The following is an 18,679-nucleotide window of genomic DNA, read 5'->3' as shown; positions in this document are numbered from 1 at the left end:
GAAATTATTACATGTAGGACAAAGTAACATATATTAGAATAAAAGACAATTCATAATGCACTGAAAGCAATTCCACAGAGTATATACCAAAAGGGGGGGGGGACTAAAGATAGGCACAGAAATTAATGAAATAGAAAATAAGGAAAAAAGAAAGAATATCAATAACACTAAAATCTTGTTCTTTGAAAAGATTAATGTAATAGACAGCCCTCTACTGAGATCTATTCAAAGGAAAGAGGAGACAAACTGTATCAGGAATGAAAAGTACATAATTATAGTAAATTTTAAAATAATAAGAAAATGTCATAAATCGGAGTTCCTGTTGTGGTGCAGTGGTTAAGGAATCCGACTAGGAACCATGAGGTTGCGGTTCGATCCCCAGCCTTGCTCAGTGGGTTAACGATCCTGCGTCGCCGTGAGCTGTGGTGTAGGTTGCAGACGTGGCTCGGATCCTGCGTTGCTGTGGTTCTGGAGTAGGCCGACAGCTACAGCTCCGATTAGACCCCTAGCCTGGGAACCTCCATATGCCACGGGAGCAGCCCAAGAAATGGCAAAAAAAAAAAAAAAAAAAAAATGTCATAAATCAACTTTATGCCAAGACGTTTAAAATGTAGCTGAAATGAGCAGGGTTTTTGAAAACTACATTAAAATTGAAGAAAAATTATAAAAAATAAAATTAAGAGGAAACAGAAAACTTCAGTAGCTTTAAAATAAAGGGATTGAATCATTAATTTAAAATCTACCCATGAAAAAATGAAAAATTATTTTTTAGTGAACAGATTCATTAAAATCAAAACATCTGCTAATGCCAGAAGTTGTCAAGGATGAAGGAAAATGTGAGTTCTCAAACTCACTTGAGAGAGCCATTGGCAGTATCTTCTAAAATTGTACTTGGAGGAGTTCCCGTCGTGGCGCAGTGGTTAACGAATCTGACTAGGAACCATGAGGTTGTGGATTGATCCCTGGCCTTGCTCAGTAGGTTAAGGATCTGGCGTTGCTGTGAGCTGTGGTGTAGGTTGCAGACGCGGCTCGGATCCTGCGTTGCTGTGGCTCCTGGCGTAGGCCAGTGGCTACAGTTCCGATTTGACACTAGCCTGGGAACCTCCATATGCCACGGGAGTAGCCCTAGAAAAGGCAAAAAGACAAAATAAAATAAAATAAAATAAATAAAATAAAATAAAATAAAATAAATAGTATTTGGAGTTCCTGTGTGGCTCTGTAGGTTAAGGACCTGATGTTGTCTCTGTGAGGATGAGGGTTCCATCCCTGGTCTTGCTAAGTGGGTTAAAGATCCAGTGTTGCCATGGCTGTGGCATAGGCCTCAGCTGCAGCTCCAATTTGACCCCCTGGCCCAGGAACTTGCATATGCCACAGGTGTGGCCATTAAAAAAAAAAAAAAGAATAAAATAAAATTGTAGATATGGAATTCCTTAGTATCCTTAAGGACTCAGCCTTGTCACTGCTGTGCTTCAGGTTAATTCTGTGGCTCAGATTTGATCCCTGGCCCAGGAATTTCCACATGCTGCAGGCACAGCCAAAAATAAAAATAATTCCCATTGTGGCTCAGCGGGTTATGAACCCAACTAGTATCCATGAGCATGCAGGTTCGATCCCTCATCTCACTCAGTGGGTTAAGGATCCAGTGTTGCCATGAGATGCAATGTAGGTCACAGACTCAGCTCAGATCCCAAGTTGTTGTGACTGTAGTGTAGGCCGGCAGCTGCTGCTCTGATTTGGCCCTAGCCCGGGAACTTCCATATGCTACAGGTGTGACCCTAAAAAGCAATAATAAATTAAAAAATAAAATTGTAGATCTGCTCATACCCTATGACCTAGCAATTCTGCTTCCATGAATTTGCTATAGAAAAAAATAGATGTATAACCCTGGTCATTGCTGTATCTTGTGAAACAGTATAAAGAAAAAAAGTTGGGGGGAAAAATGTAATTGTAATGTATACATGTAAGGATAACCTGACCCCCTTGCTGTACAGTGGGAAAATAAAAAAAATATATTAAAAAAAAAAGTTGGGGTTCCTGTCGTGGTGCAGTAGTTAACAATCTGACTAGGAACCATGAGGTTGCAGGTTCGATCCCTGGCCTTGCTCTGTAGGTTAAGGATCTGGCATTGCCGTGAGCTGTGGTGTAGGTCACAGACGCGGTTTGGATCATGCGTTGCTGTGGCTCTGGTGTAGGCTGGTGGCTACAGCTCTGATTCGACCCCTAGCCCGGGAAGCTCCATATGCTGTGAGAGCAGCCCTAGAAAAGGCAAAAAGACAAGAAAAAAGAAAAAAAAGTTATGTAAATTTCTATCAGTAGGAGGTTAGATAAGTAATATATGTCTATGCATATGGAAAGAAAGGGAGACACTATCTAGCAGGTGAAGTGCATGAACTTAGATACATGTTGCAAGAAAGATAAACCTTAAAAACAAAACTTTGAAAAAGCAAGTTGCAAAAGGATACATATAGTATGATATGTAAAAGTTTGAAGAACATAAAGTAATGATAGGCTTTGAAGATTCATGTAATAGTCTCAGATAATTTTAAAATCTGGTTGGGATGATTCAAAACAATTTAAAGACAGTTCTCTGGGGAAGCAGGGAAGAAATGGCATGGAAAGGTATTCAATAATGTGCAACATTTCATTTCTTATTATCTCAGTGTAAACGTGTCAAAACTGAGCAGTGTTCCTGGATGTCCCTGTTATTTGTTGTATTTCTTTTGTATGTTTGAAACATTTTTAAAAATAGAGACAATAGTACCTGCTCTGTCTTCTTTTGTAAACATCGAAGGATATTTTCCAAATGTTCTGTAAACAGCAAAACTCTATGCAAATATGAGTGGGTGTCCCCTCCACGGTCCTGATGGTGAATGTCTTCTGTGTGGCAGAGCCTGGGGCAGAGGTGGGGAGCCAGGCCCCTGCGCTTCCTACAAGGTCAAGGTCAAGAGCATCTCCAGGAGGGATGCTGGCTCCAGCTCAAGTTGCCTGTGGAAATGGGTAGCATCAGAATTATTGAGAGCCCGAATCAAGGGCTTGGCCAGGGCACCCAGAGGAGGGAAAGTGTACCAGGAAGGTGAAAACCAAGGCTCCAGGTTCTAACCAAAGCCAGAAGGGAAATGGCTTGAACAAATTCTGCAGAGGAAGGCTGAGGTCCACAGCGGGTTTTCAGGTGGCTTCTTAACTCAGCTTTTTGTGAAGAATGGAACAAACGGGACTAGAGCTGTCATTACGTCTGTTAGACGTGGTACCTCGCAATTCTGTAGACTGGATGTTCCTTGTTCAGGCTGCTGTTTTGATGATGCTTCCTGCGTTTGAGACTCAGGCTGCATTTCTCTTATGTTGTTTGTGTTTGGCCTTGTATTGTGGATTGAAATGGTTGTATTCACATGAGCGAAGTATGTCAAAGAGACTAAAGACTGAATTCTAGCTCTACTGCTTACTAGATGTGTGCTCTTGGGAAAATTGTTTCACTTCTCTGAGGCTGCATTTTTTTCATCGGTAAGATGGGGCTCATGAGGGGGCCTCCTCTACAGGGATGATAAGGGATCACTTAGCAGCATGGTGCCTGACATACGAAACCCTTCATGAGATTGACCATTTTTTGTAAATAGTGATAATATCATGGTTCTGTGATTACTGCCAGGCATCCAAAAACAATGTATTTCACCAGGTATAGACCGCTGTCTTATTCCAGAGTCATGTCAGGAGAGATAATACTAATTATCCAATTAATAAAAGGCAATTAATCCTTTCTGGGACCAGTCCCTTTGCTAACACAGGGTTTCCAGGCAGCAGGGCCTATGTCCTCTGCTGACTGTCACAACAGATTCTGCAGCCTTGTCAAACCAGTCTGATCAGGACGCAGGGCTTCTAATCATTCCTTTAGTTCCCTCTTTAGCCAAGTCTGTACACTGAGGTAACCAAGGAAGTTGGTTCTAATATTTGGTTTAAGAAAGAGAGAGAGCGAGAATTAAGAGAAAATGTATTCAGGAACTAGATATGATAGTTGCACAATATTATGAATGTATCAAATGTCACTAATGACAAATTTCTGTGTATTCTATCACAAGAGAGAAAGATGCAAGGATAACTTCCAAGATTCATAGACTAATCCATCAGGTGCAAAATTGGACTACAGTTTCAGTAAAGAACTGAGACAGTAAGTAGTCACTTTAGAACTGACAGAGATGCATAAAAGATGTACATGTAGGAGTCCCATCGTGGTTCAGTGGAAACAAATCTGACTATCACCCATGAGGACTCAGGTTTGATCCCTGGCCTCACTCAGTGGCTTAAGGATCCAGTGTTGCTGTGAATTGTGGTGTAGGTCGAAGACGCAGCTCAGATCTGGCATTGCTGTGACTGTGGTGCAGACCGACAACTACAGTTCTAATTCAGCCCCTGACCTGGGAACTTCCATATGCCGCAGGTGTGGCCCTAAAAAGACCCCAAAAGAGATGTAAATATATCATGCACAACAGATAAAAGTATTCTGTGTCAGACAAGAATACTTTTGACCTCTAGTTTGTCTTGGTGAATGGAAATTCAGATCTGTCCAGCCTCTAAGAATCAACCGCATACCATTTGAATTCACCTTCATGGGAATAAGCAAAATGTGACAGGTTCCAATGGTGCCACTCTCTTGGTGTGGCAGTGTCAGCGTGGTTCTTCCTCGCTCAAAGTTGTCTGGCATAGGATTTACATTGCCTAAGAATGACATAAAACTCACCAGCTGTTCTTTTCTTTTCTTGAAATTAAAGTCAGGCATTAGTTATTTTTGGCTTCACATATTTAAATAAGAAATAAGAGTGTGTTGATTAGAAGACTTCTGATATAGAGGGGACTTTGAAAAACTTATGGTTACCAAAGGAGACGGATTGGGGGATGGATGGATGGGCTGGGGCTCTGGGATGGAAATGCTATAAAAATTGGGTTGTGATGATCTTTGTACAACTTTGTACAACTTGTACAACTATGAAATTCATTGAGTTAAAAAAATGATGGTTTCTGATACAGAAGGTCTTTTGCTGTATGTTAAAGGGGTTCTTTTTTTTTTCTTTAGGGCCCTCTAGTGGCATACGGAGGTTCCTAGGCTAGGGGTCCAGTCAGAGCTATAGCTGCCAGCCTACGCCAGAGCCACCTCAATACTAGATCTGAGCCGCATCTTGACCTATACCACAGCTCATGGCAATGCCAGATCCTTAATCCACTGAGTGAGGCCAGGGATTGAACCCACAACCTCATGGTTTCTAGTGGGATTCGTTTCCGCTGTTCCCATGATGGGAACTCCTTAAAGGAGTTCTAATCCAAGGGAAGATTGGAAGCTCACTTGTGACCTTCAAGATCCCAGCACAGTTGGGAGCCTCTCCATGGGGCAGAGGTTCCAAGTGCACCTCAGTGTATACAACAGGCACTCACGGTGTGTTTATGCTCTGCCCAGCACTTTGCTAAACTCATCACAGTTAATTGTCACAATCCTATGAAAGCAGGTCCTATTAGTATCCTCATTTTATTGATGATGAAGCTGTAGCCTGGAAATATAACTTTCCCAAAAATACATGGCTAATAGACTCAGGGTTGAAGAACTCCAAATCTCAAGCTATTTAACCACTAGCTCTATGACTTCTCTGTTCCACTCGGGTAGAAAACTGAGTTTCGCCATTTTTTTCTCCACCTCTTGCTGTACTTTGCTCTAAGCTGACTTCGTTGTCAAGCAGGCTTTTTCCACAAGGCAGCAAAGATGGCCCCAGCAGCTCTGGGTTTGCATGATTCTTGGCATCTGCACTTTCCCAAAGGAGACTAGGTGTGATAATTGTCCTAGGGAGGGCTCTGGGGCAGGTTCCCTACAAAATACTTACCAGCAGTTCTTCCCTTTCCTATGAGAGCTCCCACTCCTCCAGCAAGAGGTAGAGTCCATCTCCTTTCCTCTTGAATCTGAGATGATTTTCTTTGATCAACACAATGCAACAAAAGTAACATTCCAGAACTTCAGAGTCCAGGCCTTTAAAGTACCAGCACCCTCTGTTTTCACTCTCATGCCATGAAGGACCCCAGGCTAATCTCATGGAGAAAGGCCGCACGGGGAGGCCCTGTAGGATCGAATACCATGTGGAAGGAGGCCTGTGGAGGAAGATCAAGGCCCCACAGTTGAAGGTCATCAATCATCATGGCCCCAGACCTTCCAGCTTAGCCTGGATGCCAGCTAAACCCAGCTGCATGTATAAAACCAGCCAACACCACCTGGGGCAGAAGAATGCCCAGTCAACCCACAGAATCATGAGGAAAAAGGAATCATTGTTGTTTTTAGTTGCCAAGTTTGGGGATGAATGGTTACGCAGTCTTTGGCTTGGCATAGGTAACATCATGTGTCCGGGAGCCCCTAGGCCTCCGACTGGAAATACCTGCTTTTCTTGTGTCCTCCCTTGACATCTCAGTGGCTGTTCAGAAAAATGGTAGGCAAGTGGGGGAGAAAAGCTATGTTCACCTGCTTTGGGGGGGTTTGTATTAATGTAATTTTCAGAAAGAGCAAGAACTTTGGGGCAAGAATACTTGGATTTGAATACTCAGCTTTGTCTCTTTCCAGTGAGTCACCATGAACAAGACACATTGCCTTTCTGTGTCTTTCTAAAAACTAGAAGTAATTTTTTTTGGCCATTTCTTTATTACTCAATGAATTTATCACATCTGTAGTTGTATAATGATCATAACATTCCAATTTCACAGGATTTCCCTTCCACAACCAAGCACATCCCCCCACCCCTCAAACTGCCTCCTTTGGAGACCATAAGTTTTTCAATGTCTGTGAGTCAGCATCTCTTTGTAAAGAAGTTCAGTCTGTCCTTTTTTCAGATTCCACATGTCAGTGAAAGCATTTGATGTTGGTGTCTCATTGTATGGCTGACTTCACTTAGCATGATAATTTCTAGGTCCATCCATGTTGCTAAAAATGCCAGTATTTCATTCATTTTAATGGCCGAGTAATATTCCACTGTGTATATATGTACCACATCTTCTTGATCCATCCTCTGTTGATGGACATTTAGGTTGTTTCCATGTCTTGGCTATTGAAAATAAAAAAACTAGAAATAATTTTGATTTTTACATATAAGGTTCTTTTGTGGAGATGAAGTGAGAGATATTCCACAAATATTTACTGAGACTTGACACTACCCATTACACTGTTGGCTCTTCGAGAACAATCTCTTGGTACTATCACTTTTTCTAAAGTTCCAAAATTATTTACTGAGTGAATGAATGGTGACAGATCCTGGTGACACAAAGACAGAATTGATGTCTGAAAAGCTCAAAGGTACGGAATGTGTATGAAACTACAAAGTGGTATACGATTTTTATTTTTATCATTTTACTTTTAAATACAGTGATTCACTGACTCGCTAATTAGATTTGCTAACTCTTCCCACCTCATTCCCAAAAGGATTTGCAGAAGCTTTAAAAAAGCATCAAATATAAAAGGATAAACTATAGATGAGAAAACTAGGGTAAAGGGAAAATAAAGGTCAGAACAATGATTTGTTAATCTGTAACTTCATTGCAACATACTTTGGCTTTTTAAAGCTGATATCTTCACTTAAGGTAATTAAGATGCCAAGATTTCTAGAAGCAATAAAATCTGTTAAATTAGCCACCTGTAGTTTAGCCATAGGTAGGTCCACTGAGATTTCACTATATGTAACAATTGGTAAGAAAAGTCCTGAAAACCTCCTCTCCTCCAGTTGGCCAGTTCAGTCTAGGAATGCAGCCATTGTGTATATAGTGATCAGGTGATAAGCAGTGGAGACTAGCAGGTAAAAACTGGAAAGCAGCTAGTAGCTAAAATAGGCTTCTATCTGGAGTTCCCATTGTGGCTCTGTGGTTAAAAAATCTGACTAGAAACCATGAGGTTGCAGGTTCGATCCCTGACCTTGCTCAGTGGGTTGATGATCCGGCGTTGCCGTGAGCTGCGGTATAGTTGCAGACGAGGCTCGGATCTGGCGGTGCTGTGACTCTGGCGTAGGCCAGCAGCTGTAGCTCCGAATTGACCCCTAGCCTGGGAACCTCCATATGCCACAGGAGTGGCCCTAGAAAAAGGCAAATAAATAAATAAATAATAAAATAAAATAAAATAGGCTTCTATCTCTTACTAGGTATATGACCTAGAGCAGGTCGTCTTTTAAGCCTCGGTTTCCTTATCAGTAAAATGGGTGAGTAATAGTACTGGCAACATAGGGTTGTTTGTGAGAATTAAATGAGATAATCCACATGGCACATGGTACATTTTCACGGGTGTTGGCTGTTATCACCATTGTAGCAAAGAGAAGATGGCCTGTGGGAGGGAGAAGGGTCTCTGGATCTTGGGCAGGTGTAATTTTATTGTAAATCTGAGTGAGCAGGTATTAATTGGGACACTTTGCTGGCAAGTGGAGTGTGCTCTCGTATTTCATCTGTCAGAACACGTGATCACCACCCTAGTCTTCCTGGGGTATCCTTCTGCCTTGGGAGATTAAAAGCATTATGGAGGAGGGCAAAGAGGAAATCCAGCTTCTGGCACTCAAAAATTGGATTTTTGCTTCTTTTTGGATGCTTTGCCCTCAACTAAAGTATCTCACCAATGAGGAGTTATGTCTTAGGTATAGTCATCAGGTATAAATGACAGGTCTTCCACCTCAGATGTGGTTAACTGAGAGTGAGCAGCAGAAATGAGCGCTCATCTAAGGAGACTAAAAGCTCTTTAAAATGATGTTTATCCATACTGATTATGTTCATATGTTTTAACTTTTTTTAGTTTTTATTTTTTTGGTCTTTTTGTCTTTTTAGGGCCACACCTCTGCATATGGAGGTTCCCAGGCTAGGGATTGAATTAGAACTATAGCTGCCAACCTATACCACAGCCACAGCAACTCAGGATCCAAGCCCCATCTGCAACCCACACCACAGCTCACAGCAACTCCAGATCCTTAACCCACTGAGCAAGGCCAGGGATTGAACCCATGTCCTCATGGATCCTAGTCAGGTTCGCTAACCACTGTGCCACAAGAGGAACTCCTCATATGTTTTAACTTTAAAAGCAATTTTAGAAATCAATATTGAAGTATAATTTGATTCTTTACTTGCAAATTCCTAATTGTAACACCTTTGAGTCCTCCTTTTTAGAAAAGAAAGCTTTTAAGAAGCAAGCAGTGTAGGTGTACTATTATGGTTCAGTGGTTAACGAACCCGACTAGTATCCACGAGGACATGGATTCGATTCCTGGCCTTGATCAGTGGGTTAAAAACCCGGCATTGCCATGAGCTGTGGTGTAGGTCACAGACCTGGCTTGGATCCTGTGTTGGTGTGGCTGTGGTATAGGCCAGTATCTACAGCTCCAATTCGACCCCTAGCCTGGGAACCACGATATGCTATGGGTGTGGCCCTAAAAAGACAACACCAACAAAAAAGAAGCACTGTAACTCAGAGAGACCATGAGAAAAAGTATGCCAGAGTCGCCCAAAACAAAAGTCCCTTGTTTCAGAGAAATGTGTGGATTTGAAAAGATTAGCAGAAGACCAGCTTAATTCATGTGATGGCATACACATTCTTAGTAAAAATTCAAAATGCTTTCTGTGTTCAGGGTGCTAAGCTGGTGTACAACAAGGTTAATGCCATATTCTGTTAGAATTTGCTTGCCTAGAGTCCAAAGTTGATTTTAGATTCTAAAGTTTTCTTCTTTTATAGGCATTGAAATTTTTCAAAGCTGAGTTTCAGAGCACATGGTGACTCAGCTTTTGTGGGGATGGGTTAACAATTCCAGCTAAATTTCAAATTCATTGAAGGTCTCCTTCATTCTGGAGTAGTTGAAAACTTAAACTTGTAAGGTCAGGACTATCCATGTCTCATCATCCTGTCATTATATGAATAGCAATGGAGAAGCAAGCCGAAAAACCAGCAAGGGAGATGAGTCTACTGGAATACCAATAAGAGAGAAAAACATGAAATCATCCTGTTTGGGAAGGTGGGTGGAAGCTCTTGGGAGCCAGGACAAAGCGTTTGTAGTGGCCATTTCCTCTGCTGGCAACAGCCCTCAGGTTTTACTTGGAGGGGAGCACCCCTCCCCGACTATCAGCTGTGTGGTTTGGGTGGGATTGACCTCAGCTGCAATTCTAGGCTAAACTGTCATTTGCTTAAGCCACCCTCTGCCCCTTGGCCACCATGGTCTTTCCAAAATAGCCACATGATGCAATCTAAGACTAGATGCAAAGGGAGATTATGATATTGGGGGATGCGAAGGGGAGTTTCCTTCCCTTCACTGAGAATTCTGTTCCCCCGAAGAGTGATTATAAAACCTAGAGGCCTGACCTGCTTGGTAGTCATGTTATTACTGAGTGTGGGGGTCCCAGAGCTGCCAGGAATCCACTTTGTGGAGGATAAAGCCAGCCCAGCAGAGGGCAGAGGAAAAATGTGGACAGAAACAGTACTTAGTTGAAATCACTTGAGCTATTGGATCAAAATATACTTGAAGTCAGATACCACAGGACTTTCAGTGAAATAAACCAATAAACTCCTTTATTGCTTAAATGAATTTTCTGTGGCTTGAAGCAAAACAAATTCTAATCATTGACCATTTTATAAGGTTTGTGGATAACCCTTAAAAAATGCCTAAGATTAAAATGGTAAGTTGTAGGTTATGTATATTCTATCATAATTTTTAAAATGCAGCAACAATATGGGGGAAAATGTCCAAGCTTAAGAGTCTAGAGCCTCTAAACTCTCCTGGAGAGTTCACCCAACTGTTCAAATTTACCTTTGCTATAGTTCTCAAAGAAGGCCTTTTTTTTTTTTTCTTCCAGCATGTCTGTATAGGCATCCAACTTTGATGGTAGCAGATACTATTCTTTTATTATTTCTGGACCATTTGGGCCCAGGTAAACAAACAAACAAAAACTAGCGCTAATTCTCAATTGGGTACTTGTTCTACACAGATATTGTGTTGAGTAATTTATGCATATCATCTAATTTTCTTGTAGTAGCCATTATTCTTGATATCACACCTATGTTATAGATGGAAAAACTAAGGGTTAGAAGAGTTAAGAAACTTGCCTATGCTCACACAGGAAGCCAGTGACAGCGCTAGGGCTGGAACTCCTTCAGGGCTGTGTTGAAGCGTGAAGGTTCCCCCAATAATGTTACCAGTGGGAGAAGCCAGACGCCAGTCCAAAGTCTCTGAGCATAGAAAGGCTGTAGCCAACGTTTTCTCCTCTCCAGGAAACAAAAGCAGAAAAACAAAACATGAGTTAGCAGCACGCGTACTTCTGCATCAAGTATATGAAACCTCAGGATCATGTGTTTCTGAGTATCAATTTCCCGGCAAGCTCTACTTTGAGGAGGAAATGAAATTTCTTCTGCTTTTGTATTGTCAGTGTATGTGCTAGATCGTGGTCAGCTGTGGAATAAAGACAATGGAAGTGGGGCTGGACAAGAGTTGGAAAGGGAGACTGAAAAGAAACTGGGTCCTGAATGACGTTTTTTTGTTTTGTTTTGTTTTGTTTTTTTTAGGGCCGTACCCAGGGCATATGGAAGTTCCCAGGCTAGGGGTCAAATTGGAGCTGTAGCTGCTGGCCTATGCCACAGCCACAGCAACTCAGGATCCAAGCCGTGTCTGTGACCTACACCACAGCTCACAGCAATGCTGGATCCTTAACCCACTGAGCAAGGCCAGGGATCAAACCCTCATCCTCATGGATACTAGCCAGGTTCATTAACACTGAGCCACAAGAGGAACTCTAGGTTGTGGGTCTTGAGCAAGGTTGTGACTCCGATAATTGTCCAAGGACGAAGGTGAATCTGAGATGTTGCATGAGTTGGGCTCCAAGGAGGTGACCTGAGGATGCCCCAAATTCTATAATGGGCAGATCCTACAGTGGAGAATGCGTAGACTAGTATTCAGATCTCCATGTCTGGTAAAAATGCACTATCAGAATGTCCAGGCTGCAATCAATGTCCAAATGTCCAGTCCAGGAGGAAAAAGAACAAGGAAGTTTATCGTTGGAATGTGACTAAACCTGGGCACAAGGGAATTTTTTTTGTTGTTTTGTTTTTTGGTTTTCGGTTTTTTTTGTTTTTTTGTGGGTTTTTTTTGTTTGTTTGTTTGTTTGTTTTTTTCTTTCCTTGAGCCGCTCCCACGGTATATAGAGGTTCCCAGGCTAGGGGTCTAATCGGAGCTGTAGCTGCCAGCCTACACCAGAGCCACAGCAATGCAGGATCCGAGCCGAGTCTGCGACCCACACCACAGCTCACGGCAACACCAGATCCTTAACCCACTGAAGCAAGGCCAGGGATCCAACCCGCAACCTCATGGTTCCTAGTCGGATTCGTTAACCACTGCGCCACGACGGGAACTCCAAGGGAATGTTAATAGCACCTAATGTTTCCATGACCATTTGGTGTCATGTAAGCTTTACTTACACTATCTCAGTTAATCCTCATCTATAAAGTAGGTGGAGGTGAGGAAAGTGAAATTTAGAAAGCCATTTAACTCACCAAGATCCCTCCAGTCTGTCTAGCTACAGACATCTGGTTCTTAATATCCTCTCCCTTGGGAGGGAACTGGGAAGAGCATGTTGGCTGTTGGTCTAGGGATAAAAGCTTGAGACTGTGTTCTGATTTTCAGCTAATTAGAGTAAGTCAGATTCTGGAGGGCATGATAATAGCAAAAACAGACTTGATTCTCTGAGTAGCCATAATTTTCATAATTTGATCAAAAAGGAATTGCTGAGCTGTATCATAGCCAATTATCATAAATGATAGTGCTTTGAAATTTTCCATCTCTTGCATCATATGTAGACCTAGTGATTCCTTTCATAAACATATACTAATGTCCTACTATGTGCCAGGCACTATCGTAGGAGCTGGGGATATAAAGATTAACAGGACTTGGAGTTCCTATTGTGGCTTAGAGGAAATGAATCAGACTAGGAACCATGAGGTTGCAGGTTTGATCCCTGGCCTCACTCAGTGGGTTAAGGATCCAGCATTGCCGTGAGCTCTGGTGTTGGTTGCAGACGCGACCCGGATCCCACGTTGCTATGGCTTTGGTGTAGGCCGGAGGCTACAGCTCCGATTAGACCCTTAGCTTGGAAATCTCCATATGCCACGTAGTAACCTCCATATGCCTCCATATGAATAGGACTCAGCCCCAGCCTTTTAAGTTTACAGTCTACTGAAGAAAATAATATTGGAAAAAATAAAAATCTCTGTGCTAAGTGCTGCAGGAGGGGTATATGGGGTATATGGATAACTCTGCCAAAGATGCTTCAAAAAGATGATATTAGAGTTGGGTCTTGAAGAATAAGTAGGAATGATTTGGAGGTCCCCTTGTGGTTCAGAGGGTTAAGAACCCAACTAGTATCCATGAGGATGCAAGTTGAATCCCTGGCCTCACTCAGTGGGTTAAGGATCCATTGTTTGCCACAAGCTGCAGTGTAGGTTGCAGGTGTGGCTCAGATCTGGCATTGCCACGGCTGTGGTGTAGGTTGGCATTTACAGCTCCAATTGCCCTTAGCCTGGGAACTTCCAAATGCCTCAGGTGCAACCCTAAAAAAAACACACAAAAAAATAGGAATTCTTTAAGGATGTTACAGGAAGGAAAGATTCTAGGCAGAGAGGAATTGGGGCCTGCAAGGGTATGGAAGAACATAGTCTGTCTCTAGATCAGCATCATAATTTGTGAGACTGGCGTGCGTGAAGTTTATATCAAGAAGGATATGGCAGAGGAGGTGGGGGTGGAATGGCTAGTATGAAGTAAGTAAAACTCCAGAATGTAAAACTCCAATTCAGATCTCAAAAGGGCATTAAAATGCAATGCATGTATTTATTCTTTTTGAGTTGGCTGGGAGATAAGATAGCAGGGTATAAATTAGCATTTATACTGAGGAATGTTAGTTTGGGTGTTCTCAGGGGAGAGAAACCATAGAGTAATTATAGCAGGGAAAGCTTAATATAAAAAATAACTATTGGACTTCCTGTGTGGCTCACAACATAACTACTCGGCGTTGCTTCTACAGTGGCTGTGGCTCGACCCCTAGCCTGGGAACTTGCATATGCCGCAGGTGCGGCCACTTGTTTAAAAAAATAATAATAATAACTATAAGAGGAGTTTGGAGTGATGAGGATTTGACTAGTAAGAATTTAAAAGAACTCTAAAGAACATAGACATTGAAAATGTAATTTATAACAGCAGGTCTACTATATAATATCTAATAGCCATCACCCCCAGGATTGGGTTTGAACACTGAAAGCAGAGGCCCCATGGTCACTAAGATTGAGATCCAGGCCTTGTTGGAAAGGGTATGGCCATGGTTCCTGGGAGGGCAGAGAGGTTGCTATGGTGCTGCACCAGTAAAACTCACAAGAAATCTGCTCCCTGGAATATATACATATGAATCTGCCAGCAAAGGGTATCAGGGAAACCTGGCTGCCAAGCCACCATGCATTTCAGGGGTAGGACACTGGAAAAGGCCCTCATACAACAGGAGCTGGGTACCCTGAAGTCACATGCACTGCAGAAGCCTGGTGTGAGAGAGAGCTACACAGGTACTCAAATATGCTGTAGGAACCAAGAAAGAGAGAGAGAGAGAGAGAGAAGAGAGAGAGAGAGAGAGAGAGAGAGCAGACATCCTTGTCTTTTCAACATAGTTTTAGAAGTCCTAGCCATGGCAATCAGAGAAGAAAAAGAAATAAAAGGAATCCAAATTGGAGAGAAAGAATAAAATTGTCACTGCTTGCAGATGACATGATACTATACCTAGAAAATCCTAAAGACATTACCAGAAAATTGTTAGAGCTCATCAATGAATTTGGTAAAGTTGCAGGATACAAAATTAATACACAGAAATCAACAGCATTTCTATACACCAACAATGGAAGACTGGAAAGAGAAATTAGGGAAACAATCCCATTTACCATCACATCAAAAAGAATAAAATACCTAGGAATAAACCTACCTAAAGAGATAAAAGACCTGTACTCTGAAAATTGTAAGATGCTGATGAAAGAAATCAAAGCTGACACAAACAAATGGAAAGTTATACCATGCTCTTGGATTGGAAGAATCAATATTGTCAAAATGACTATACTACCCAAGGCAATCTACAGATTCAGTGCAATCCCTATCAAATTACCAAAGGCATTTTTCATAGAACTAGAACCAAATATATTAAAATTTGTTTGGAAACATGAAAGACCCTGAATAGCCAAAGCAATCCAGAGAAAGAAAAATGGAGCTAGAGGAAGCAGGCTCCCTAACTACAGGCTATACTACAAAGCTACAATCATCAAATCAGTATGTTACTGGCACAAAAATAGAAATATAGATCAATGGAACAGGATAGCCCAGAAATAAATTAATCTATGACAAAAGAGGCAAGAATACGCAATGGAGAAAAGACAATAAGTGTGCTGAGAAAACTGGACAGCTATGTGCGAAAGAATGGAATTAGAACATCCTCTAACACCATACACCAAAAATAAACTCAAAATGGATTAAAGACCTAAATGTAAGACCAGATACCATAAAACTCTCAGAGGAAAACATAAACTAAACAATCTCTGACATAAACTGCAGCAATATCTTCTCAGATCCATCTCCTAGAGTAATGACAATAAAAACAAAAATAAATAAATGGGACCCAATTAAACTTACATTTTTTTTTGCCTCTTTTTAGGGCCACTCTCACAGCATATGGAGGTTCCCAGGCTAGGGGTCTAATTGGAGCTGTAGCCACTGGCCGACGCCGGAGCCACAGCAATGCCACATCCGAGCTAAGCCTGAGACCTACACCATAGCTCATAGCAACACAAGATCCTTAACCCACTGAGCAAGGCCAGGGATTGAACCCGAAACTCATGGTTCCTAGTCGGATTCGTTAACCACTGCGCAATGACAGGAACTCCAAACTTAAAATTTCTGCACAGCAAAGGAAACCCTAAACAAAACAAAAAGACAATACACAGAGTAGGAGAAAATACTTGCAAATGAAGCAACTGACAAGGGATTAATCTCCAAAATATACAAACATCTCCTACAGCTTAATATCAAAAAACAACCCAATCAAAAAATGGGCAAAATATCTAAATAGACATTTCTCCAAAGAGGACATACAGATGGCCAAAAAAATACATGAAAAGATACTCAACATCACTAATTATTAGAGAAATGCAAATCAAAACTACTGTGAGGTAGTTATTACACCTTACACCAGCCAGAATGGCCTTCATCAAAAAGGCTAAACGTAATCAATGCTGGATACAGCAGAAATGGACAGAACATTGTAAATCCACTGTAATAAAAAATTTTTAAATAAATATAACTAAATAAATGCTGGAGAGGGTGTGAAGAGAAGGGAACCCTCTTGCATTGTTGGTGGGAATGTACATTGGTGCAACCACTATGGAAAATAGCATGGAGTTGCCTCAAAAAACTGAAAATAGAGCTACTCCATATAGTCTGGCAATCCTACTCCTGGGCACCTATCCAGAGAAAACCATAATTCAAAAAGATACATGCACCCCAATGTTCACTGCAGCACTATTTGCAGTAGTCAAGACATGGAAGCAACCTAAATGTCCATCAACAGAGGAATGTTGTGAGCCACATGGGAAGTCCTGTCAACAGAGGAATGGATAAAGAAGATGTGGTACATATATACAATGGAATATTACTCAGCCATAAAAAAGAAAGAATGCCATTTACAGCAACATGGATGGACCTAGAAACTTATCATACTAAGTGAAGTTAGAAAATGGAAGACAAACGTCATATCACCTATATGTGGAATCTAAAAAAATAAAGGATACAGGATTTCCTGTTGTGGCTCAACAGTAATGAACCTGACTAGTATCCATGAGGACGCGGGTTTGATCCCTGGCCTCACTCAGTGAGTTAAAGTATCCAGTGTTGCCATGAGCTGCTGTGTAGATCACAGACACAGCTTGGATCTAGCATTTCTGTGGCTGTGGCATAGACCAACAGCTGCAGCTCTGATTCAACCCCTAGCCAGGGAACTTCCATATGCCATGGGTACAGCCCTAAAAAAATAAAAAATTTAGAAGGGATACAAATGAACTTATTTGCAGAACAGAAATAGACTCATAGATTTTGAAAAACGTATGGTTACCAAAGGGGACAGGTAGGATGTGGGAGGGATGGACAGGGGATTTGGGAATGGCATATGCACACTGAAGTATATGGAATGATTGGTCATCAGGGACCTGCTGTATAGCACAGAGAACTCTGCCCAATATTCTGCGATAATTTGTGTGAGAAAAGAATCTCAGAGAGAAGGGATATGTGTATATATTTGACTGGGTCACTTTGTTGTATAGTAGAAATTATCACAGCCTTGTAAATTAACTACACTTCAATAGAACTTAAAAAAACATACATACATACATAAACAGTGGTTACAAATAGGAGCTGTGGCATTGACAAATGTAAATTGAGTGTGGCCACTCACTACATGACCTCAAGGAAGTTTCTTGACTGACTTCAGCCTCAACTCCCTTGTGTATAAAATGGGGATAATACTTACTTTGCAGGATCGTGGTGACAATTCATTGAGAAAATATATTTAAATTTCTTGGCCCAATGCACATAAATATTATCAAAGGGCTAATAATAACAGCTCAAAGAATGATAGCTACTATAATAATACTGAAAAACAATTTACTATGTGCCAGGCATAATAATGGCTTTAAAATACTATTTACTCACCAGATATTATATAGCGATTTTTATTAATTCACACTCGAAATTTAAGAGATTGACTGCAATTGTCACAGATTTGTATCAATATGGCAGTTAGAATGCATCACTCTTTGAAGTTGTGAAATGCCTTGTTTGTGTACCTCTGACACACTTATTTCGTCTGTCTTGTATCGCTGTGTTACAGAAGATGGTCATCACTAGACTGATTTCTTCATGAATGAGACAATTTTCTTCTCCCTCCAGACTTTTAAAAATTACGTACTTCGCATATAATAGACATTCAGTTGTCCAATGGAATTTTCTTATTTAATCACTAGTCTTTCCTTTTTTTTTTTTTTTTTTTTTTTTTGTCTTTTTCCTTTTCTGGGGCCACACCCACAGCATATGGAGTTTCCCAGGCTACGGGTCGAATCAGAGTTGCAGCTGCCAGTCTATACCACAGCCATAGCAACACCAGATCCAAGCCGCGTCTGCAACCTACACCACAGCTCATGGCAACGCCGGATCCTTAACCCACTGAGCAAGGCCAGGGATCAAACCCAAAACCTCATGGTTCCTAGTCGGATTCGTTGACCACTGAGCCACAACGGGAACTCCTAGTCTTTCCTTATTCTTGCATATCTTGAAATTCTTACAAACTCCTTATGAAGCGTTAGAGGGAACAAAAAGTTTTAATAATCTTGTTTCACAAAAGAGGATCCTGAGACCAGAGTGAGTCATCTGCCTAAGATCTCACAGCTAGTTCAAGGATAGGCTCAGGACTAGAACCTAAGTTTCATTTATGTATGTAGACATTTGTCAAATATTGAGCTACGTACCATGCTGGGTTCAAGAGTTCTACAAATGGGAGTTCCCATTGTGGCGCAGTGGTTAATGAATCCGACTAGGAACCATGAGGTTGCAGGTTTGGTCTCTGCCCTTGTTCAGTGGGTTAGGGATCC

Source organism: Sus scrofa, chromosome 2 (genome assembly GCF_000003025.6).
Source record: "Sus scrofa isolate TJ Tabasco breed Duroc chromosome 2, Sscrofa11.1, whole genome shotgun sequence".
In the NCBI taxonomy this organism is placed as follows: Eukaryota; Metazoa; Chordata; class Mammalia; order Artiodactyla; family Suidae; genus Sus; species Sus scrofa.
Note: the sequence above shows the minus strand (reverse complement) of the source record.